This window comes from Phoca vitulina, unplaced genomic scaffold (genome assembly GCF_004348235.1).
Source record: "Phoca vitulina isolate PV1807 unplaced genomic scaffold, GSC_HSeal_1.0 scaffold25, whole genome shotgun sequence".
Classification (NCBI taxonomy): Eukaryota; Metazoa; Chordata; class Mammalia; order Carnivora; family Phocidae; genus Phoca; species Phoca vitulina.
In genome coordinates this window covers 12,789,490-12,814,307 of record NW_022589728.1, presented here as the reverse complement: position 1 = coordinate 12,814,307, position 24,818 = coordinate 12,789,490, and the positions used below count along the sequence as shown (strand labels likewise).

General features: G+C 48.7%; 1 long non-coding RNA gene across 4 annotated transcripts; it reads right to left on the bottom strand.

Annotated features, from left to right (window-relative positions):
* Positions 1 to 394: 394 nt before the first annotated feature.
* On the bottom strand, positions 395 to 22,580 carry LOC116643179. Of its 4 annotated transcripts, none has more exons than XR_004301500.1 (4): positions 22,053 to 22,580; positions 20,292 to 21,221; positions 18,168 to 18,288; positions 395 to 921 (listed from the first exon to the last, which is right to left on the bottom strand). It is a non-coding gene; the product is annotated as an uncharacterized LOC116643179 (long non-coding RNA). The 4 variants fall into 4 exon arrangements; XR_004301502.1 differs by lacking the exon at positions 395 to 921 and having other exon boundaries at positions 16,748 to 18,288; positions 20,292 to 20,365; positions 21,123 to 21,221; XR_004301499.1 differs by lacking the exon at positions 395 to 921 and having other exon boundaries at positions 16,748 to 18,288.
* Between the last annotated feature and the right edge of the window lie 2,238 nt (positions 22,581 to 24,818).

The window sequence follows — 24,818 nt, the reverse complement described above, 5'->3', positions numbered from 1 at the left end:
TTTAAATTATGTACACATAATGTTCTTGCAAACCTAATAGACTGCAAGATAGTATAAACATAACTTTTATATGCACTGGGAAACCAAAAAAAATTTTTTTTTTAGACATAATGTTCTTGCAAACCTAATAGACTGCAAGATAGTATAAACATAACTTTTATATGCACTGGGAAACCAAAAAATTTATTTAACTTGCTTTGTTGTGATATTCACTTCATTGCCACATTCGCTTTATTGCAGTAGTCTGGAACCAGCCCATGTACCTTCAAGGTATGCCTGTACTTGTCTCCTCCTCCTCTCCCTGGCCCCTCTCTCTCTAGCACCACCCTCCCCCCCCCCCCCCCCCCCCCCCCCCCACCCCGCCCGCCATGATAGTCTCCTTGTCTTGCCGACTATGTGCTAAAGCTATTAATCCACATCCCTTCCATGTACCTTACACTCGGTGTTTAATAACGACACTATCGAACATTCGCACAGCGCAGAAAATCTACAAAGCACTTTCACATTCATTATCTCCTTGTCCCTACAATAAGCGTATAAAATAGAAAGGGCCACCATTTGATAGATAATAACAGGTAACACTTATTGAGGGCTTCCTTCAGACCAAGCCCGTTAAATACATGAGCTTGTTTAACCCTCACCGCCCCTGGAGGACAGCCCTGGTTTGTGCTCATTTCCAGAGGAAAAACCTGGAGCCCTGGATGGGCCACGTGAAAAACCAAGGGCACCGGGCTGGGAAGCGGCCGAGCCGGGTGTGGGAGCCCAGCATGGTCTGGCTCCAGCCTCCGTGCGTTCAGTCACTGCCCCAGCCGAAGCTTCGCGAGGCTGTCTGGAAATCGCAGAGCTTAGAGAAGGTGCAGCCAGGGCCGGAAGTCCGTTCTTCCCATGACACTGCCTCTTCTGTCTTCTCTGGAAAGGCCTCTGAAAGAAATCACTGAATTCAGTTTGCAAGCTGAGTCTGGATGGGTCAGACAGTGGCGAAGAGCACTGATTCTGCACCTGACTCCCTGGGGGCGGAGTCCAGCCCCACCCCCTACCAGCGGCGGGGTGCTGAGCCGGCCGCCGGCTGACTTCTCTGAGCCTCCTGTCCCCATCTGTGCAATGGGGGCAGCAAGAGTATCCACCCCGGGAGGGTGTTGTGAAGACGAAATGGTAATAGACTTCAACATACAAAGAGTGTGAGGAAAGGCGCTTGCTTTATGCACGCTTGGCATCCTGCCCGTTCCATGGGGTTCGCAGGCCAATGGGTGGGCCAAAAAGGCTTCACTTGGGCTTCCAGCATCTCTGGGTGCTAGGGCCACCCCTAAAAATTCAAGAGAATGATTCGGCTCCAGGCAAAAGAGGTCCTGCCATCTTAGCAGCGGTATTAGGACTTGGTGGGCCCCTCCCATCTGCCCAGGCTCCTGGACAGAAGAGCTGACCAGGGCGACGGGTGCAGCATCCTGCCGTGGAAACCCAGCTCTAATCTGATCCCGCTCTAATCTGCCCCCCCCCCCCCCCCCCAGATTCATTCCCGGCCCATTAGCAAGATCCTAACGACCCTACAGATGCTCATTTTGCCCTTCTTTCACACATGGTCCTCCAGATGGGACTGACATTCTACACTACCCCGTTTTCCATTTGTGTGCACTTAACCCAACTAAAAGGCCACCAATAGTGTCCGGCTGCAGACTCCCAAGCCCTCTTATCTGTCCATCTCTCGACTCCCAGCTCTCTGCTTCTCTCTTTGTCTCCTTCTATTTCTCTGTCTCTTCATCTCTCTGAGTCTCACTTTCTCACTTCCCCTGAGTATTTTTTTCTTTCTCTTTTTCTCTCTCTTTCTGTCTCTCTCTCTCACTCTCTCTCATACACACACATTCTCTCTCTCTCCCTCTCTCCACCCCCCACCCATCCAACATGACACACTACTTGGGCTCCCAAGTGAGTTTGCCTCATCCCTACGAGGCAGGAGTGAACGGAGATGGGCTTCACACCTGTCAGTTAAGCTGAATCACTTGTTGTGTGAAAACAGAGCCGGTGCCCAGGAACAGGCCGACCTGGCTGGATTGGGTCCCGCCTCAGCTGTCCTCCAAAGTGGGCTCCGGGAGCAAATGCTCCTTCTGTTCTCAGTGGACGAGGGCGTCTCCTGGAATGTCCCGGGAGCAGGTGTGGGCCCCTCCATAGGGTGGACAGAGGGGGCCCGTTCCCAGCGGGTTTATGGAACTATATGTACTGCAGTTGGTCAGCTATTTTTACAAAATTCCAATTACACAGCAAAAGGACAAACATCACATAAAAAGGAAATAGGTGATCTCCCAGCACTCATGTCACTGGAGTACATCAGTAGCAAGGAAATGTCTTGAGACCGGACCGGCCATAATAGGAAAGAAATATTACCCGAAACAAAGGTGCCTCTATTAATATATTACTTTCGATTTAAAATGGTCTGCCAACTGGAACAGAGCCCATCAAGAGTGAAAGCTAGATGTTGCTGTGAGGGAAGGGTGGGAATATTTTTAAGGGTAGGCTGCCATCCAAGTCTCCATCTATCATGTTACTCACTTGACAATTATTTAAGGGCTTCCAGGGTAGAAAGCATGGTGCTAGCCACAGAGAACGTCCCCAGCCACACAGAGCTTACAGTTTAGTGGAAAATGAGGACATTCTCCATTCTGTGTGCTGAGCGTTGGGAACATGGAAGCCCAGGGTGCTAAGCATGGCAAGTGAGGGGCTGCACATGGAAAGTGAGGGGATGGGGCACACTAAGGAGTCAAGCAGTCAGGAAAGGCTTCCCAAAGGAAACGACAGGGAAGCTATTGACTGATGTGTAGGACTAGCAAGGAATGAGTGTTCCAGGCAAAAGGGACAGAGAGGGGCGCCTGGGTGGCTCAGTCGGTAAGCGTCTGCCTTCGGCTCAGGTCATGATCCCAGAGTCCTGGGATCGAGCCCCACATAGGGCTCCCTGCTCTGCGGGAAGCCTGCTTCTCCCCCTCCCTCTCCCACTCCCTTTGCTTGTGTTCCTTCTCTCGCTGTGTCTCTCTCTGTCAAATAAATAAATAATATCTTAAAAAAAAAAAAAAAAAAAAGGGACAGAGAGTGCCCAGGCCAGAAAGGGGAGAAGTTGGAGACATGAGAGAAGCCGATGGCAAAGGGTCTGATGGGCCCCACTAAGGAATCGGGGCCTCATCCTGAGGTCAATGGAAAGTTATTGGGGGTTTTAAGTAGGGTACAATGTAACCAGAATTGCACTTTAGAAACATCACTGGCTGCTGTGGAAAGAAAAGAATGGTAGCAAGCAGGAGGCTGTTGTAGTAAACACGGTAGAGAGAATGAAGGAATCAAGTGGGGTTTAGGAGACAAATCCATAGGGCTTGATGACTGGTTGTTTGAGGGTGTGGTTCAGAGGAGCAGTCAAGGATGACTTGTTGGCCTTTGGTTTGGGGGTGGTGCATTTCCTACTGTAGCAAAGATGGAAGAAGAGCAGGGTGGTCAGGAGGGGATGTGTCCCTCTTGGGGCATGTGGATAATGCTATGGACACCTATGGCACTCAGACTCTAGACCCAACCCCCTGGTGCTCCTGTCCTTGTATAACCCCTTCCCCTTGAAGGGGCTCCCCTCTTCTTGTGGGCAGAACCTATGACTTCCTTCTAACCAAGAGAATATGGCAAAGGGGATAGATGTCACTCCTGTGATTACATTATGTCCTACAAAACTCTCTCTTAGCCAACTGGACTAGAAACTCTCCTGTAGGCTTGATGAAGTGAACAGCCATGTTGAGAAGGCCCACATGGTGAGGTACAGCCAGCAACCTCTAGAATCTGAGGATGGCCTCCAGCCAACAGCCTGTAAAAAGATGGGGCCTCAGTCATATAGCTGCATGGAAGTTAATTTTGCCAACAACCCAAGTGAGCTTGGAAGTATTCTTCCCCCAGTCTAGCCACCAGATGAAAGCACAGCCTAACTGACCCTTTGGTCTCAGTCTGGTGAGACCCTGAGCAGAGGACCCAGCTAAGCCAAAGCTGGACTCCTGGCCCATGAAAGCCATGGCATAATAAATGTATATTGGTTTAAGACATTAAGTGTATAGTATGTAATTTGTTATGCCTCAATAGAAAAATAATACAGTATTTAATTAGAGATAGCAAACAAGCAATTGGCCATATGGGTCTGGGCCACAAAACAGAGCTCAAGACTGGAGATACACATTTGGTAATTATTAACATATAGATAGTAGCCAAAGCCAAGGGGAATGTATAGTGACAAGGAGACAGCCAAGGACAGAAACCTGAGGATCCACCAACATTTAGTTGGTAAGTAGATAAGAAAGAGTCTCAAGGGATTCTGGAAAAGAGTGCCCCACGAGGGAGGAGAAAAACTAAGAATATGGTTGTATTAATAAGAGCCAACATTTAGTAAGAACTTTCCATGCTCCAGGTACTATTTTAAGTGGATGACAAGTATTAGCCCCTCTATGAGGTATTATCATGGTAGTATTCTTATATTACAAATGAGGCAACTGAGGCACAGAGAAAATACGTAGCTTGCCCAAGGTCACACAGTCACACATCTAGTAAATGGAAGAGCAAGGATTCTAACTCAGGTGCCTGCTTCCAGAGTCTGGGTTCTCACCCATTTATGCCAAATTGACTCTGTTCTGAGGAACAGAAACCCAATGCAAACCAACATAACCATAAGTGCAGATTTATTAGTTCACCATAACCAAAACTATGAGGGGTAGAACACAGGACATATTTTAGGCACACTTGGGGAGACTGAAGCAATGCCATCAATCTCTCCTCTCTCTACCCCCCGCTCAGCTTCCCTTACGTTGGCTTTATTGCCACATACACTGTTGACATGATGGCAAAGAGCTGCCAACAGCTCCATCCCGACATTACCTCCCCAGGAGAGCTCCTCCTCCATCACTCGCCAAACCAAACCAATTATAGGACACAGGTGGATGAGTTTCCCCTTCTTTACCCCAGATACAGAAGTGATTGAGAGATGGGGGCAAGAGCCAGGCAAATAGGGCTCACATGTCAGATTTAAGGTGGTGGGGGGGAGGGAAGAGGGTGCCAGAGTGAAGACATGGTTTATGTGTTTGACTATCTCATATTGCACCTAAGAATGAAAGTTACCCCCCGTCATAGCCAACACTGGACAACTGGCAGCTACCTAGCAGAGCACAGTGTGGGACACACAGCCTGCCCAGCTAAGCTTGCCATGTGGCAGCATAATGCACTTTCTCTGCAGGCAGAAGGAGAAAAGCCTGCTGAGTCACATAGGCCTTCTCCCAAACTCACCTATCAGATGAGTCACCTCTCTACCCACCTTCCCCTCCTCCACCATCCCCTACAGAATAATGAAAAAGAAAAAAAAAAAAAAAATCCCAGGCACACACCTATTAGAATGGCTAAAATTTTAAAACCTGACAAGACCAAGTGCGGATGAGGACATGGGACCACTGGAAGTTTCATCCATGGCCAACAGGAATGCAAAATAATACAGCCACATTAGCAGACAGTTTCTTATGAAGTTAAATGTACTTTTACCATATGGCCCAGAACCCACCCCTAAGTATGGATCCAGGAGAAATGAAAACACATGCCCATACAAAGGTCTGTACATGAATGTTTATAGTTTTATTCATAGTTGCCCCAAATTGGAAACCATCCAAATGTCCCATCAACTAGTAAATGATTGAACAAATTCTAGTATCCACACAAAAGATACTACTCAGCAATAAAAAAGAACACACCACTGATACAACAATGTGGATGAATCTCAAAAGCACTGTGTTATGTGAAAGAAGCTATCCCAAAGGGCTACATACTATATGATTCCATTTATACAATATTCTGGAAGTGGCCAAACTACAGAAACAAAAACAAGAGGAGTAGTTGCCAGGTGTTGGGGTGAAGAGAGGGATTAAATACCAAGGGGGATAAGGGAACATTTTGGGGTGATAGAAGTATTTAATATCATCTCAGTGATAGTGATTACACAACTGTATACATTTGTTAAAATTCCTAGAACTGTGCACGTAAAAAGAGTGAACATTGCTGTTTGTAAATTAAACTTCCATCAACTTTAAACAAAACAAACTACAAAACCAGGGGTGTTACACTCATCCTCAAACTTCAACATGTGTCAGAATCCCCTGGGGAACTGGTCAAACACAGATTGGTGGGGGAGGCTGAGGGATTTCTTTCTTTTTTTTTAAGATGTTATTTATTTATTTGAGAGAGAGAGAGCACGCAAGCGCAAGAGCACGAGTAGGGGAGAGGGGCAGAAGGAGAAGCAGACCCCCAGCTGAGCAGGGAGCCCAGTGCGGGACTCGACCCCAGAACCCTGAAATCATGACCTGAGCCGAGGGCAGACGCTTAACCCACTGAACCACCCAGGCGCCCCTGAGAACCTGCGTTTCTAACATGTTTGCAAAAGATGCTGATACCCTGGGGTCCAGGGAGCACACATTAGGAATGGCTGCTCTCGTGAAAATCCCTCCATGTTCAAAGGAGGAGAAGGACACTCGCATTCCTGCCAAGCTGGGTATCTAAGCCAACCCGGAGCAACTGGTAGGTTGCTGAGGGAAACTAGCTTTGCCATGGACAGCCCCATAAGCAGAGTAGGGGGGTTTCCAAAAGGACACGAGGTGCTTTTTTTCCAAAGGAGGAGGAACAGAAAGTAAGTAGCCCCAAACACCTCCCGTAGAGGTGCATCAGAGCAACCAGAAGAAGTACGTCTGTAAGGAAGGAGTGGGGAGCGCCATGACAGAGCTCAAAAAGATACGGACTAAGGTGTGTTCGCTGGATTGAGCAGCATAGAGGCCACCATGACGTCGGAAAGACCACATTCAAGTGGCTGCCGAATTGCAGATGAGAAATGAGGCAAGGGGGACAATAAATGTAGGGGCTGCCATCACCCGATCAGTAAGCATGGAACACATATGTAGGTATGTGACGAGGTGTGATGGACGGCATCCCATTTCTTTGTCAACGTGGGAGATACTTCAGGGAGGGAAGGAATCAGTAAATGAATGACAAGAGGTTGAAAATATAGGAGAGAGAATGTGGTCACCAAGGGTAGTCCTTAAGGAGGCAGGTAAGCGTGAGACCCTCAGCACAGAGGGAGCAAGAAGCTGAGGAGAAGCACAAGGCAAATAGGCACAAGGAAGGAAGATAGGGTGCACATGTAGGGGGATTGTAAGTTTAGTGGAGGGAGACTGAGTGTGTTCCCATCTGATCAAGGCTTCCATTTGCTCTGAGGAGATAATGAGTCAATCAAGGGATACCGTAATGCGTTGGGTTGAAAGCTCAGTCTCCAAAGTCAGAGTTCAAACTTGCTGTGTAACATTGGATGAATTACATGCTTAATTAATGTCTATAAAATAAGAATGGTAACAGGACCTTTCTCACTGTGAAAGTGATGAGAATTGTGCCTGGGACATAGCGAATGCTCAGTGTTTGCTTGCGGCGAGTGACCAGTTTGAGGAGTGAAGAGAGTATCGGAAGTAGACACCATTAACCATAGAACTGCTAACAGGTCGCAGCTATTAACGTTTAAGTCCAAAAGAAGTAGCACCCTTGTCAATCCAGCCGGCCCTGGCCCAAGCAATCTGTACTGTCAGAGATCCTCTTCAACCTCTAAATAAGATCTTCCATCTTTGTAAAACTCTGGGAGCCCAGGTGCCCACCGGAGAGGGATTCAGAAGTCTTAGGTTCCTCTACCAGCTGTGGGAACATGAGCATCTCGAGGCTAGGCCACTATTAAGGTCACCTCTGAAGTTCCATCAAGACCTAACAAGTTGGTGTTTCAAAGGTTCAGAAGTGAGTCACTCGCCTACAGTTGGAACCCTCAAATGGGTCCGTTGTGTAAGACACCCAGAAGGGTAGAGGTAGCTGGACTTGGTTAGCCTGGGGAGACCTAAGGTGCCTCTTTTCCCCACTCAAACCACTAGCCACCAGCCCAACGCCATGCATGAGTCAAAGGCACTGTTCCATTTCATGTGATAAGTGAAAAAGAGCTTTTTTTTTTCTCCAAAGCATTTCTTCTTCCATTCTGTGTGCCAGAGTTGAGCTTACATTTCCAAAAAATTTTTCTCTCCTTGAATTCAGTGAACATGAGTTGGTAAGAGAGCTGTCCCAGGTGTGGGTCCCAACTGAATCATAGGAGAAAGAGAACTACTCTGGTTCCTTCCTTCCTTTTCCAAAAAGGTGAGCCTTTTCCGAGCTTCCATTTCTCTCTTATTGCCTTTTACTTAGGAACTCACCAAAAGGCAGTTACTGTATTCCATCCTTTCTAGGATGCACACTTTCCTCACATGTGAACATCTGGGAAATGGGGATGCATTTTACAGTCGATGGCACCTTCGTTTTGTGTAATGGTTACACTGCCTGACAGTCTTTTGGTTTGATGAAGTATGGAGATTGTCCTTTGAGGAGTGCCTCAGTGCTGGGACTTTAAGTGTTTTCCACAAGTCTAACCACATCCCTGCACATTTGGTGTGACATGCGATACCATACTGTGGCAGAACACGAGGGTTCGCCAGACTCAGTGACTTGCTCGAGGCCACGTGGTTAGTAGATAACAGAGTGGGATGACTCAAAGTCTCACTGCTTCCTGAAATAGTTTGGCAGGATCAGAATCATCAACCAACTATATCCATGAACATTCCAGAGGAGATGAACAAGGCTCACAGGAGGATTTTAGTTTGAACTATATCATAATATATGGACATATAAAGAGAGCCATGTACAGAGAAATTTAGGACCAGCTATGGGAAGAAGCTACCGGACTATGGTTATCTTCTCTGGGCCTCAGAGTTTTGTAAATATGGTCACAGTAACAACAGTGGCCACCACTTTTTGAGGACCTGCCTGTAATTGGATCTGGGCCAAGCATTCTACCACATTGTCTTATTTATTTCTCACAACAGCCCCCAAAAGTAGATATTGTCCCCATTAGAAACTATTGTTTAGAGGGTTTAAGTTATTCACCCAAGATTACAGATCTAGCAACTATCAGAACTGGAGTGCACCTCTGCCTGGTTGGCTCCAGGAAGCACTTCCCCCTGTGCAATTCTGTCCCATCTGGCAAAGGAAGTGGGTGGACCAGTTGGCCTCTGAAGTCCTGTCCCTAAGACACAATGGTTCTGCTTTCACAAATAAGTACACAATGGCACTCGGGGAGCATGCTCTATGGTGTTCAAAAGTGATCTGGGGCTGGTGGTTCCTCAAAAAGTTAAACATAGAATGACCATATGATCCAACAATTCCACCCCTAAGGATACACCCCAAAGAACTGAAAGCAGGAACTCAAGCAAACGTTCGTACACTGATGTTCATAGCAGCATCATTCACAACAGCCAAAAAGACGGAAACAAATCAAATGTCCATCAACAGAGGAATGGATAAACAAAATGTGGTATGTACATAAAATAGAATATCATTCTTCCTTAAAAAGGAATGAGATCCTGATCTATGCTACGAGGTAGACGAATCTTGAAGACATTATGCTAAATGAAATAAGCCAGCTACAAAAGGACAAATACTAGAGGATTCCACCTTCAGGAGGTACCTAGAGTAGTCAAATTCATAAATACAGAAAGTAGAATAGAGATTACCAGGGGCTGGAGGGAGGAGAGAATGGGAACTTACCATTTAACAGGGACAGACCTTCCGTTTGGGATGATGGAAAAATTCTGGAGATGGATGGTGGTGATGGTTGCGTTTAATGCCCCTGAACAGTACCCTTTAAAATGGTTAAAATGGCAAGTTTTATGTTCTGTATACTTTACCACAATTTTTAAATCACCTAAGAAAATATTTGGGACTAATTAATCATGCTACCCCAAATCAAGAACAGGAAACTTTTGGAGACCCACGTTGGGATGGAAGTGAGGAATCATGTTCCCAGAGTACGTCATGCAGGACCAGGTGAGGGTGTGAGAGGGGGGACTTGTGGTTTCTGGGAAGAGGAAAGTTGGGAAAGGCAGCGGATGTGAGTTCTGCTAGACAATCCTGGGCACAGACCCAGAGTATCTCAGAGCAGATGGCAAGCTTGGTCATGACAACAAGGAACGGGCCGAGGGATTCCATGTCATTGAGAAATAACCCATCTATCTCAGGACTCTGGGGAATTCCTTGAAAAACAAAACGCACTAGCCCCTTCACATATCAAACAATACCGTATCCTTCCTCACACCTGTAAATAAACATCCAAACATCCTTGCTTCCTAGTTTTCATGGCAATGGGGAAACGATTGACTTAGGAAGTCACTCCTTGGCCTTCAGGAGACGCTCAAGTATCCCAAATGTTTGCTCACATCAGGTGCCGAATATCTGGATGATAGAGTGTTTTGCTGCTAGTGATAAATGTGTGCTGACGTGCGGTTCCTGCCTTTCGGGAAGGGATTCCCATCTGGCTCCAGGGAGCTCTGTCCCCTGCCGTGAGGCTGAGGCCCCAGCTCACAGCCCTACTGGGAGCCGCGCCTGCCTCCTGTTGAAACAAGCAGCACCCCATAGGATGCTTTCATATTGTTTTTACAGAGAAAAGAATAAAGTACTCTGTTCAGAAGAATCAGGAAGGATTCGAGTACTCAACCCTTCACTCTTGTTTGTGTGGGTGTTGTGGGTGGAGATGAGAAGGGAGATGAGGCTGTGCATGTCTCATCTGTGTATCGTGGGGGCTGCGGAAGAGTCTGCACTGGTTTCAAGATTTATCAGAAAAACAAACAAAGGAAAGTATTCTCTGAAAAGGTAGCAAAAGTCCCAACTCAGGATCAGAGGATGATCGAGTTAATAATACCTCCAGTCTATTTCCGTCAGCCTGTGTAAATCTACGAACCAACACAACTACCTCCGTGCAGTCAAAGCTTTCTCTGCCCAGTGGGGCACAGTGGGGCCTGGGGGGGCCCGGGGGGTGGCCCCTCGCTCCATCTTCCATGTCTCAGTTCCCTTTCTCCCAAGTGAAGAGACTGGAATAGGCTGCTTCTGAGGGCAATAAATGCACAATGTCTCTATTCATCTTGCATTTATAATTTTTAATGATAAAGGCAATATAACAGCAATAAAATTCATGAAATGGAAACAAATCTAATCATCTCTGATCCCACTATCCTAACGTAAGCGGCTTGGTTTGATATTTCAGTGTTTTAAATCTTGCAGCATAACTGGTTCTGAAAGGCACACACATGTTTCAGCTGGTCTTTTCAGACCAAAAAAAAAAAAAAATCTTATTAATTCATGTGATTTTTTTTTCAGAGTTAAACCCTCATAATTTTTTTTTTTTTAAGATTTTATTTATTTATTTGAAGAGAGAGACACAGCGAGAGAGGGAACACAAGCAGGGGGAGTGGCAGAGGGAGAAGCAGGCTTCCCGCAGAGCAGGGAGCCCGATGCAGGGCTTGATCCCAGGACTCTGGGATCATGACCTGAGCCGAAGACAGACGCTTAACGACTGAGCCACCCAGGCGCCCCAAACCCTTATAATTTTTAAACTCGAAAACCCTGTTGTAGGCTACAATGACTCTTTGGTGAATGTTATGGCTGAATCGTGCCCCCCACCAAATTCATATGCTGAAGATTTAACTCCCTGTACCCAGAAAGTGACTGTATTTGAGGTAGGGTTTTTTAAAGAGGTAATTAAGTTACAATGAAGTCATTAGGTGGGGATCTAATATGACTGGTATCTTCATAAGAAGAGGGGATTAGGACACAGACACACACAGGGGAAAGACCGGCGGCAAGCCGAGGAGAAAGGTCTCAGAAAGAACCCTAGTTTCAGCATGCTGGCTTCCAGAACTGTGAGAAAGTAAATTTCTGCTGTCTGAGTCCCCATTCTGTGGTCCTTCGCTCATAGCAGCCCTAACAAAGTAATGCAATGAGACACGATTCTCTTTCTTGGTAAACTATACTGATCACACTAAAGGGCCACTGAGGACAAGGCCCTCCATATCATAATACCCTGGAGAACACCTGTACTCCTACACCTACACCCACACACACACACACACACACACACACACACAAACCGTTTTAATGGCCACAAGTTTATTAAATTGTAACATGAGTGTGTTTGCAACAATTTTTTTTGATCCTGTAACAGAACAGGGTTTTGCAAAGTAACCACATCCTCTCCCTCAGCTGCTCTCCCTTCCTGCCAGCCAGCCACCCTCACATCGTGACTTTGAGAGCCAGCCCAGGACCAGGGGTTGGGTGGAATAGCTCCCTCCAACCTGGCCCGCCCCTTGAATTCTTTCTGAGAAGTTCTGGTGAACAGTCTCTCCACTCTCTAAACAGGAGGCGAGAAACCTCCCCTCACACACTGCAGGTGCCCGGGGTTTCTTCAGAGTGGTTGTAAGCATGAAGCAATGTCTGGGGACCAGACCTTTGATGGCTCATTTCTACAGCTCGAACCTGATAAACCCTCCTGGGACTTGCCAGCCCCATTCACCTTGGAGGTGGGGAGGTTGGCTTCCCAGCAGTACTACTGTTTGCTTTTGGATTTAAAGCACCAGCTTCCCGGGTCCAGACCCAGCCGTGTGCGCTTAAGGAGTGGTAGCTACACAGAGACCCGTTTCTGTTGTGACCAACCCAGCTTTAAACAACAACAACAACAAAGAGAACAGAGAGTCGGGTTGTTCCATTTCAGGGGAGCAGGGCACTGCGCCCCTCAGTTTTGAGTCAGCATAACCAAGAACCACCAAGAGTTGAAAAGGTAGATAATGCACCCGTTCCACATTCCCTACAAGGCTCTCAAGAGAGAGTGGTGACTAAAAGGGACATGGCCATCTCTAGACCAAACTGCAGCCCAGCCCCCAGGATGACCTCACAGGGGTGGGAAGTAGGACTAAGCATTCAACAGAAAGGCAGCCTGAAGACCACCCACTACGCGCAGAACCCAATGGGGCCCGGACATCCCTGAGGATTTCTGGTCTATCTAACAGCCAGGAACACAGCACCTGGGACAACTGGTAAAAGGCACGGTGACTTCAGTGAGTGCCACCAACCCACTGCTGTAGTTACAACCTCCTTTCAGCTCTCTCGCCTCAGCCAGATAATTCCTCCTTTTTCTCATGGGGAACTCTCCCATTACCACGGTCCCCTTCTCTCACTAAAGATCAGCCTCTGCATTATCACTTCCTTTGCATCTGTCACCGAGGCCACAAAAATGTAAGGGAGAGAGTGACACCTGCATAGCCCTGCCCATGGGCGCTTCCTCCAAGCTCCCCTGTGCCATCATCTTTGGCAGGGACTGGCCTTTAGGGAGAGACTAGCCCAGAGGCGCACCTCCAGGCCAGGACTGACCTGAGGTGACAGGTAACAGGGACAACAGTCGCCAAAGCCATCAGAAGGGCTCCACTTTTGCACTTGTTCACAGCAGATTTTAAGGACAGCAAATTTCAAAGACATTGACAAGACCAAGGCCAGAGGCTCTGTCTCTGTGGGCACGCTTGCCACAGACGTCATCCCACTCACTGCTCACGAGTTTGTGAAATATTCAGACCCCCATTCTGCAGATGAAGCTCCTTTTATTTGGTTTGGTTTGGTTTTGCCCTTTCGGAAGAAGACACCTGAAGTCCCACGGTTGAATCCAGCAAGACAAGCTATCAAAAGGCAGAACCAGTGCTGGGACTCCAATCTTCCGATCCCAAACCCTGCCCCAGCACCCTGTATCCTGGTACTAGTGGGAAAAGTGCTTACATCAGCAGGCAACGCGGTTGCTGGACAGCCAAACAAAATTAGGTGCAGTAAGGACCCAAAGGGGAGCAAACACATGCTGTTTGCATTTTCTTCAGGAAGGCTAGAAAAGCAAAAGCAAGTGGAAGGACCCAGGAGAAAACAGAAAAGTGACAGCTGATTCCAGGCTGACAAAAGCAGAAAAACATAGGAAGATGAGGCACAATGAAAATAGGAACAGAGCTCTGGGGTGGAGGAGCCTACTCCGTCCCCAGGGCTTTGTTTAGCAGCAGATGGAGAAAGGAGAAATTCGTACAGCCTCCTGGAGAGTCAGGAAAAGAGAAAAAAAACAAAGAACAAGCAACATATAAGAGAGTGAACTTTTGAACAACCTAAGAAAGCTCTGAGTGTGGGGATGGGACTGCAGGGGGATTGGGATGAGAAAGTGGGGGGGGTCCTAACTGGGGGGGAGGGGGGCTTCTCCTGGAGGGGCCTACGGGAGGGTTGAGTGGCCTAGGTAGAGGCTTCATAGTGAAGACTAGTGCCACCCCACCACTGTGGTTCAAAGCTCAGTCCTAGGGGAAGGTGCCTCGTTAGGAAAACACTTGAGGTTAAATGATGGTCATGGGACTACATGACAAGACAGGATAACCACCAGGAAGCTGAGAGTTCGGGACTTGGCTCCCCAAACCAGGCCAACGTGCTGGAAAGGCCTGCAGAGTTAGGGGAACCTGACAAGTGTTACAGGTGAGGAACTCCTGAAGGGTTCTCCCAAAACCAAGGGAGCCTGAACTTCTTGGAAGCATATGAAGGGTTTTCCAGTACGCCTCACAGCGTTCAGTCCTCTTGGCTTAAGTAACTACTGAATTAAAAATCATCCATACGGGTGAAATGACATATGTCTGGGATTTGCCTTAAAAGTCTCCAGCAAACCAGAAAGCTGGGAGAAGGGACAGAAGAAACAGGAGGAGGAAAATGTCCCACGGATTGAAGCTGGGCGGGCGAGGTAAGGGAATTTATACCAGCGGACCTCACGGTGCCCTTTCCTGACCGGCAGCATCACCTGGGGCCTCTCACACGTTGCCAATTCGCAGGCTGGAGCAGGAGACCCCAGATCTACTAAATAAAAAACTCTGGGGGTGAGGCGCAGCATCCTGTGTTTTAACAGGCCCTCCCGAGGATTCCGCTCTGTGCTCTGTGATTCGGATGCTTGCTCAAATTTGAGACTCACTGAATTAAACCATTTTTCTCTCCTTCGGTGTTTTGCGATTTCCATAATAAAGGTTTTAAAAAAAAAAATCCCTGTGGGCATTTTTGTTGTTGAGTTGTTTATTTCTTACATCACTTGTCTTCAATTGCTATTTAACCATTGTTTTGATCTTTTCCTGGAGCCAGAACAAAAAGCCAGGAAGCAGATGCGACTGCGACTCTCTCCCTCTCTCTCTCTCTCCCGCCGCAGTCCGCAAACGAAAACTTCCCGTACAAGACGCCCAGCGGCGTGCACAGCACTGGCACCTGCCCGACGGCGTCAGCACAGCGGCCCGGGAGCAGGCCCCGCGCGACGTGCAGGGCGCACCTCGGCGAGGCCTTCCCCGCGTCTCCACGCCGTGCGCTCTGCGCCAGCGACCCCCGAGGGTCCCAGCCCTGACCGCACGGCCACCCGACGATCCGGCTCGAGAGGCACGTCCCCCCAGAAACGGCATCTCGCAAGACATGGGTCCCCTTGACCTTTTCCGTCCTCCCTTTCAGAGGCTCTTTAGAAAGCCGCCCCGGAAGGGAGGGAGGCGAGCCGGAGGCCGGGTCGCGGGGAGGCCCCGTCCAGCAGCGTCGCCTCCCTCTCGCCGTTGGGGTTCGTGGGTGCGAGCGCGAGGCTCGGGAGGCCTGGGCGGCCGCGGGACGGGAAGGGTTAAGAAGCCGGGGGCCCCTCCCCCTTCCCCGCGCGCGGGTCTTCCCCCCACCACCACCACCACCCCCGCCCCTCCCCGCCAGTGCTGTAAAACAATCCCTTTGTTTCCTCTTTAAGACGTTAGCCTCAGGGGCCATTATAGGAAAGAAAGGTAGCCAGGCTCTTTTATCTGCAAGAATCCATTAAGCGTGGCCTCGGTGCAGCGGCCGCTCGATTATGGGCTGCCTCACGAGGGGACCCTGGGGGACCCCTCCCAAGCACGGACCCAGACGCACCTGTACCCCATCTAACCACCCGCCCCTAGGGAACTGGAATTTGGGGGATGGGGAGGAATGGAGAGTAAGGAGCCCCCATCCAAACGAGAGTTAGAAGGGCGTCGTGGAGCTCCGCCGTTTTGGGGGGGTGTCTCCAAAGTACCCAGTTTCTCATCTTCCTGCACCCCCAGCAGGGAGAAATAAACTTTCGACTGCTCGATGGGAAATGACCCTGGCCTCGCCCTCCGCTGCTGTCCACCCGGGGCCGAGCACATTTCCCCCGGTGGTCTCGGGGCGGCCCAGGGAACCGGACGCGGGAGGCGACGCGCGCAGCTGCACCTCTGGGGCGCGGGACGCATTGCACGTGGGTCTGTCTGTCCGCGCGTCTGTCCACCCCGAGCTGCGCGGGGACGCGTCCGCCTGCGGCGCAGCGCGACCCGCGCCCAGACGACAGATGGTCCCTCCCGCGCGCGCTGGGCTGTGGCCCTGCGGGACGGCGCGAGTTTTTCCACTGGGGACTGGAAGAGGACCCTTTACCTTTCTTAGGAAGCTGTGACGCAAAATGCCGGCCGGAAAGCACCGGAGAAGGCCCTAGAGGTTTCATGTGGCTCATCAGAAAGTAATCTAGCACCGATTAATTATTTATAACCCCCCCCCCCCCCCCCGGAGAAGCAGTTGCCCCAAATGCCCACTTTGCCTGTGCGCTCGGCTACCCCGTCTGCAATCAAAACAAGGGAAGAAAGGCCGACGGGCCCAAGGCACCAGCGCCCAGAGAGAGCGGCTTTGAATTCTGGCCTTGGGGGGGTGCAGAGGCAGAGGGAGGAAAGGCAGCGGCGGGAGCCGGGCAGGGCCCTGGGAAGGTCCAGTGTGATACTTTCCGGGAGCTTAGGGGGAGGGATATTCCCTTTTTGAAACTGCCAACAATTCAGATTGTTCAGAGAGCACAGGTGGTGGGAATGCCACAAAACAAAACAGAACTCTTTAAATTCTCTGTTGTATCCAGGCCAAAGACAGAATATCAAGTCTGCGGGTCTCCCGCTTGAAATCTCTGTGGAATGACCTTCTTTGGATCTTCTCCTGCTCTTTCCCCATGAATATAAATATTTTCTCCACTTACCATATGTTACCCACGCACTTCCACAGACCCCACCGCCACTGCCCTGCTGGGCTGTTTGCAAAAGGAAAGTCTGTCCTCCTCTCAACCGGGAGGGCAGGGGGAGGAGGGAGCAGTGTTGTTTAAGGGACAATGTCACTTTCCTCTTCGTCAAGATTCTTTGTCAATTGCTGGGGAAATAATTGACCTCAAGCTACTTCAGTCACAACCAATAGAAAAATAGAATGGTGATGTGTCCAGCTGGTAAGGGAAGGCAGGCACGCAGGCTGGGAAACAAAGGTGCCAGGGAATAGAGCTGACATGAAAAATATGTAAAGCTTCATGTTGGAATTCTTGGGAAACAGAGGAATTTCACTTAAAAATAGAGCAAACAAACAAAAACTAGTATTCTGTTCATTTGCCACACCTTCAAGTTTACCGTCCTTAATTTATGCCATTGGATGGCTTAAAAGGAAAATCCAGCACAGAAGCCCTTTAATGCAGCTGAATCTTTTCGGTCCTCTGACCCTTTCCTTAACTTACACAATGGTACTTTTTCCGCGCCCCCCGCCCCCCCACATCCTCCACTCAATCAGCAGCCAGAATGACTCAGTTCTGTCTGATTCAGGGGCCCAGGGAAGGATTTGAGAGTTCAGTGAGTATTGTTTGCGGGTTTTTGTTTGTAAGCAGTGGGAGAAAGTGCAGGAGGGAAAGGGGGCACCAGGAGGAGTGAGAAGGGTCACCGGAGGGAAAGCCAAGAAGAAACTCAGCAATTGCTGATCTTGGGTTCCACGGGAGAAACGATGGTTTAAGAGTGGTTTGTTAAAACAGATCTCGTATTTCAGACCACACGATGTCCCAGTTATGAAGCTGATCCTGTTCCAGGTTGGACCAATCAGGAAAAAAAATCAGTAAGAACATTTGATGCCACCAATGTGGTAAGGAGCAGGAACAATACCAAACAGCAGCTCAACCTAGGCCTCAAACATGAGCTCCTGAACAACGCGGTCTTACCAAGAGGACTTAGAACAAAATCTGGATGCTACAAAGAGCAGCCTGAAAGCTTCAGGGGTGCACTTTTGCTCCTCTCATGTGAGACTAAAGTGGCACGGTGGGTGTGTGTTGATGCACAAGCCACCACAGAGAAAACTGAGGTCCCTGCCTCAGCACTGAAACACAGAGAGTGAGGCATAATGTCAATATGGCACAAACCCGTCATCAGAGCCCACACATGTATTTGTCAATAGCTTACGTCTTCTCCAAGGACTTGCAAGGAATGGTGGGTATGTGAGCAAGTCATCTTGAAAAGAAGGCCCATCAGTGCCAGAAAGTGCATCACGGTAGATCTAAGGCTGATAACGCTCAGTGCAGACCTTCAGAGACAAAATATTCAGTGTCATGGTAGAAATGTCCCCCATGGCGTGATGCATTTTCTCAAGCAGAATTTTTGAAAGGTGTGTGCCTGCTCTAAGACAACCTCAGGTAAATAGGTTAATGGGGATTTTCCAAATCTCTCCAACCTCTCACAAGTGCTTTCCAGAATCTTCTCTGAGGTCCATTCAAATCTGAGCACACTTGCTAGCTACGCTTCACTTCTCTCCGATCTGCTAACCCCAACCAGCGGCGTGGTATTAATTTGAAGAGAGCCTACTGATGGAATTCTCCAGTTTCCTTCATTGTTTGAAGCTGCTGACCCCCGTTTCATCTGAAGTAAAGAGATTCTTTTTTCACGTACCATTCTTGAAAAGAACTGGATCTGGACTAGTTTTGTTCTAGATGGATCTAGAGCTTTCATTCTAGGATCCAACAATTGCTGAACACGCACATTCTAATTGTGCCTATTAAGCATCCCTCCCCCATGCAATTTCACCTAATGGTTCAAAGATGGAGCCTTTGAGTTGGCTGTCTAGTAATGGTAATGGATTTGCATTGAACTCTTCATGTTCTCCCTGGTCTCCCTGGTGACCCCTGTCATTCATCTGCAAGGTGGGAAACCAAGATTGGGGTGAAGTCTGTGGCTACAGTAGTTAGTAAGGCTAATTGGCTCACGTGAGAATGAAACCTGTGGCTTGGCCTCATTAGCCCTGCATTAAATCTAACATACCAAAGTACAGTTGAATGGACATAACTCTTGCCCGGAATATATTTGTAATTTGGTAGCATTAAATAAGGTTCTAAGTGAACACTGCCCCATCTGCAAGATGTTCAGGACGAAACAGGAAATTAAGGGAAGATGCCAACTGATATTCTAGATTTATGAAAACTAAATGCTTTTAAAGTATATCGTTTTCATTCTGCAAATAACTTATGTTTAAACATCTCAAAACACTGCATTTTATTGTGTGTAAATTATGATCCTATTTATGTAAACACAAAAAGCTGAGGAAAAAGCTGATAAGAAATAAATCATAGTTTACGTGTTGTTATTTAGATGGCATGATTATGAGCAAATGATTTTTCCTCATCTCAGTTTTCCTAAAACATTATAGAGTGGCTACAACTACTATTTAATGGAATGAAGATATATGATCATTCTAAAAACATTTGTTAATACTCATGTACCGGGGCACCTGGGTGGCTCAGATGGTTAAGCATCTGCCTTCGGCTCGGGTCATGATCCCAGGGTCCTGGAATCGAGCCCCACATCGGGCTCCTGGCTCAGCGGGGAGCCTGCTTCTCCCTCTCCCCCTGCTCATGCTCTCTCTCTCTCTCTGTCTCTGTGTCTCAAATGAATAAATAAAAAAATCTTAAAAAAAAAATACTCATGCACAGAAATCACTATTAAAAAAGTGACATGGGGGTGCCTGGGTGGCTCAGTCAGTTGAGCGTCTGCCTTCGGCTCGGGTCGTGATCCTGTGGTCCTGGGATCGAGCCCCGTGTTGGGCTCCCTGCTCATTGGGGAGTCTGCTTCTCCGTCTCCCCACCCCCCACTCCTGCTCTCTCTCTCAAATAAATAAATAAAAATCTTCTTAAAAATGTTTTTAAAAAGTGACATAAGTACAATTCCTGCTTTCTGGGCAAACAGTGACTTGCACAAGAATTACAGAGAAGTAAAAGGAGGAAAGAAACAGTCAACCAGGGGCCCCTGGGTGGCTCAGTTGGTTAGGCGTCTGCCTTTGGCTCAGGTCATGATCTCGGGGTCCTGGGATCAAGCCCCCCGTCGGGCTCCCTGCTCAGCAGGGAGTCTGCCTCTCATACTCCCTCGGTGCCCTCCCTCTCTCTCTCTCAAACAAATAAATAAAATCTTTAAAAAAAGGAACAGTCAACTGAGAGCGAGCATGTCACAGTGGTATCTCGTGGACAGCGGTTTGCTGTCCTGGAGAAGTAGCCACTGACTTTACAGAGCTGGGGACCAAAGCTCCGAGAGGACAGTTACCTGCAAACTGCCCAGTATCTTCCTGGTAAAGGAGACATTCAGACAGTTTTGTGTGTCCACGCCCTTTCTTCCTGCTACACAGAACACACAGAAGCACATTTAATCGGTTAGACAGGTAGATAAATGATGTATCAACATTGTGTCTCATCCGCAGTTCTGTATTCAACAGTATAGCCATCTTGACCATTCTCCTTACCCAGAATCACCCTCCCATATACATACACACACATGCACAACATACACATACACACGTGCGTGCACCCACACAAACGCATACACGTAAGCGTGCACGCATACGTGCAGACACGTACACACATACACACCCATACACACCCACACACGCACACGTATACAGACACACACATTGCTGTCACTGCTTGGACCAAGGATGAGCACCTGACTCAGTCGCTATACCATTAACTTCTAAGTGCCAATCAGATACTCTCTTCTCAAGAATTTGAATAAAGAGATGTAGATATTGTGGTGAAGTCCCTAGTAAGCTTTTCAATGCAGCTGTGAAGACTTTTGGCAGGTGAGAGCAGGAGTCCACTCCAGAGAGGGCAGATATGGAGGCTGGAGGCCCCACGGATGAGCAGAGAAGACTGGTCTACACAGAGGGGAATGCCACATAAGGGAAGGTTCAAGTGGCAAGCGGCCATATTGCCATGTGTAAGCCAGAAGAGCTATTTTCCCATCCTCAGAACTTCCCTGTGACCAACACATCCCATGAAGCTCTCTGTACCCTAACAATTCCACATTTTAAGTTAGCTTGAGGGAATTTCTTTCCTTACAACCAAAAGATCTCAAGTTACAGCAGAAATAAACACACACCTTATCGGAATGATTTTCTCAAGTCTCGTCTGGCTTTCCCAATGATGAGCAGTGTTGGCAAACTCACCTCTACTTGCAAGTCTCTCAGGAACCTCCCACCTATAATGCACAAAAGCAAACCCATCCACTTCCCTTCCACACTTCCCCAAGTATTCTCAAACTCAGCAGGGTCACTAATGCCTTCCCAGCGGTTCAAGTCAGAAATCTGGGGGCTATCCCTGACCGTCCCCTCTCTGGGGCCTCCTGTAACCAACCTATTACAAATCCTCCCAGATACTGCTCAAATCCGCCCATTTCTCTGACCCTCCTCTGCCCTGCCCCTGGATCCCTCAGAATCTGGCTCCTCTCCAACTCCATTCCGATGCTAAGCCTGATCCTTACACACACACACACACACACCAGCATCAAAACCCCTCCCGTGGCTTTTGGCTTCCCTTAGCCTTTTAGGGTAAAATAAAAACTCATGTACACCGTCTACAATGCCTTGTGCATTGTACCCTCTCCAGTCTTGTCCCTCGGCATCCTGGCCATGCTCTGTCCAAGCCCAAACCCTTTCCATTCCTCAAAAATGTCGTGCTTCTCTGCCCAAAGGACTTTTGTGTACCCTCCTCCCCTCCACGTGGAACTCTTCCTCTCCCCACTGACTCCTACTCTCCTCCTGTGTCTTAGCTTAGATTCCGTGGCCTCCACAAGGCCTCCTCTGATTCTGTAAGCTTAAGGTAAAGCATCCCTAAGATGTGGTCCTGTGACCTTCTGTATCTGACTACCTGTAGCACATACTGACATTCAAGGTCATTGCCTGTTTGTATTATCTGCCTCCCCTGCTTGACCATGAACTCCAGGCAGGCATATTCCCAGTGTGGAGCCCACAGTACATGCTTGGGAAGCAGTGGAGGAATGAATGTATGAATGCCTCAAAGCGGTGCTCACGCTCAGGACAACACGTGGACATTTTCGTGAACCGGCTCTTCTACTCATTTTGTCACAGCTTGCACTTTTTTAGGATCTGGTACAAGTCCCTGAAACAGAAGTTGGGAAATGGGGCCAGAGAACAACATTAGTAGTAATATTTACTGTTACCGCTATTAGAACACCTGACATTTCCCCTCCCTTTCTACATGAGCCCCACAGCTTATACTCCAGTTAATCTGACCACACTTTGACTCTCCATGCCCTCATGGTGAGTCCTTGCCCAGGACTCTCTTGGGTCTTCATGCAAATCAATCTCAGAGGCCTTTCCTGAAGTCCTTCCTCCTAACATCAAACGTAAGCCAAGAAATCTCCACTACATACGTGCAGGAGCATCTCATTAAGATGGGGAAACCAAGTTCTGGGACACTGAGGCCAAGCTAAGACACCAGGCCCTTCTCTCTCTCCCACAGGCTGCCCATGGGGCCCAAGCAGCCCACTGCAGGACACATCACAGGGGAGAACTTGGAGCTTGGGGGGCAGGTCGAGTAGCAACTAGACCACCACAGTGCAAAGTGCTCAGCAACTAGATGTGTATATATAATGGTCTTGGAAAGGAAATAATTACAAGAGGGACATGTTGTGAATGAAGATGCTTTGGACCCAAAGTGTCAGAAGGTGGAGGCAGAAGCTGAGAGGAAGGGTATTCAGGAGAGGATGGACCCAGCATGGCTCAGAGAATGGAGTCATACATTTGCAATCTAGGAGAGGGTCTCTGATTTCAAAGGAAGGTGGTAATTTGGTTTTCAGACAGATTGGGTTTGTGATGGAATCTAAGAGGAAGTGAAAGTCATAAGACGTCAGCTGCAGAAAGGGATGACAATTTGGAGGTGACCTATGCGGAGGCGATGTTTGCAGGATGGACGAGGGAGATTCTACAACATGAGCCAAATACAGGGCCAACAAGAGCTCCCCCGTTCAATCAAGAAGATCTGGGGAGACAGGGAGAAGAATCTCAAGGAGACGGAGAAAGCCAAGATGTGTGGCCATCCAGAACATAGTGTAAGGTTACAAGGAAGGAGACAGTAGGGAGTCAGTTTGCAATATTCAATGCTGATTGTATTATCTGAGACCTTATCGTCGGTTAGGCGTGTTTCAAGGAACTCTTCATCAGCGGTCCCATTTAATTCTTGTGGCAACTCCATGAGATGGGGGCTTATTTTACAAATGAGCTATCTGAGGCTCTGCGAAATGGTACAACTTATCAAGGCCATATGGCCAGTAAGAGGCAGAGCTAAGATTCAAACCCATTGTCTTGGAACCCATAGCTGAATCTTGGAAGATGAAGAGGAAAATTGAATGGGGGATATATCAGTTTTCTGTGGCTCTAGGTAGCTTGACAAGACAAAACCAGTCTCTGTTCTGGATGAGAATAGCTGGAGGTTGAAAAAGATCAAAGCCTAAATATTCCTCTGACTCAGTGAGTCAAGGACAGGGAGTCAAATTGGTGAGGGAAGGAGCCCGGGGCCGTGAGATTCAAGGGCCTGCTTCTCTTCAGCTGTTGCTTCTGCCCGGGCAAGAGCAAGGGAGGCTCCTCCAGAGCCTTCTCCCCGGCCTGACTGGAATCCCAGCCCCAGGGTCACCATTCTGGGTGCTTTCCAAGAGCCCAGGAGCCAGCGAGAGCAGGCAGCGCCGAGATGGAGACCAGCTCACCCACTTCCTAGAGGCCTTGTGGCAAAAGTCCCTGCCAGCCCAGAAGAAGGTAGAGGCCCTGAGAGGAGTGGGATGTAGGGCAGACCAATCAACATCCAGACACCACCGGGGGTGGTGCTGGGGGGGGGTGGGGAACACCAGCAAAGAGGGGGCAGGGAACCAAAGGACCCAATCTCCCAGTGCTTGCCCTGGATGCTGGGACAGATCAGAGGGACCTAACAAGGGACGTCCTAGGCTTCCTCAAACTTGAAGCAGATCTAGGGGGCTGGATATTGGGCCCGTGGGAGAAAGGAGGGCCACTCCAGGCCTCAGGGGACTGCTTCTGGTGGGCACAAACCTCCCCTGAGGGGAAATGTCGGTCTCGCTAGACACGTCATGGGATCTCTCACCTCAAAGCTACATCACCCAAGCCTGTCCTCACCAGTTGGCCAACTCAACAGGACGCACGCGGCTACACCTTCCCCTCCCCTACCTTGGACACGAGTTTATGCTCCACAATAGCTGTGTCCCCCCTTGCATTCGGTCAATATGGCTGGCTTTTAAGTCTAGGCAAAGAAGCCTCGCAGATAAAGGGGACAGCGTCAGACCTCTCAGCTGCTTTGCTGCTTTGCATGTGGAAGTGAGTCAGGGCAGACGCTCACTGCAGGCAGGCTGGAAGTGAGGACAGCACCCCCTGGAGTTGTGCAAATTGCCAACTCTGACAAGCATGGAAGAATCTGCTGGTGAAGGCCTCCTCTCCACCCTATTTCTTTGGCTGAAGCAACCCATCCCAGCCTCAGGCCTTCATGAGTCTCTCTGCCTGTGCTATTTCTCCCAAGTGGCATCACAGCTCTCTTCCTTTTGTTCCTAGATCTCGACTCACATGTCAACTCCTCAGAGAGGCTCTCTCTCTGTCCTGTTTTATTATTTTTAAAGCACTTATCCTTATCCAAAAGTTATTTTAAAGTTATGAGCTCTACCCACCACCCCCCACTCGAATATAAGCTCCATGAAAGCATGGCTTTGGAGTGTCTTGCTTCCTCCTGTGTCCTCCTCACCTAGGAAAGGACCTGGCTTTTACTGAGGCTTCTCAGT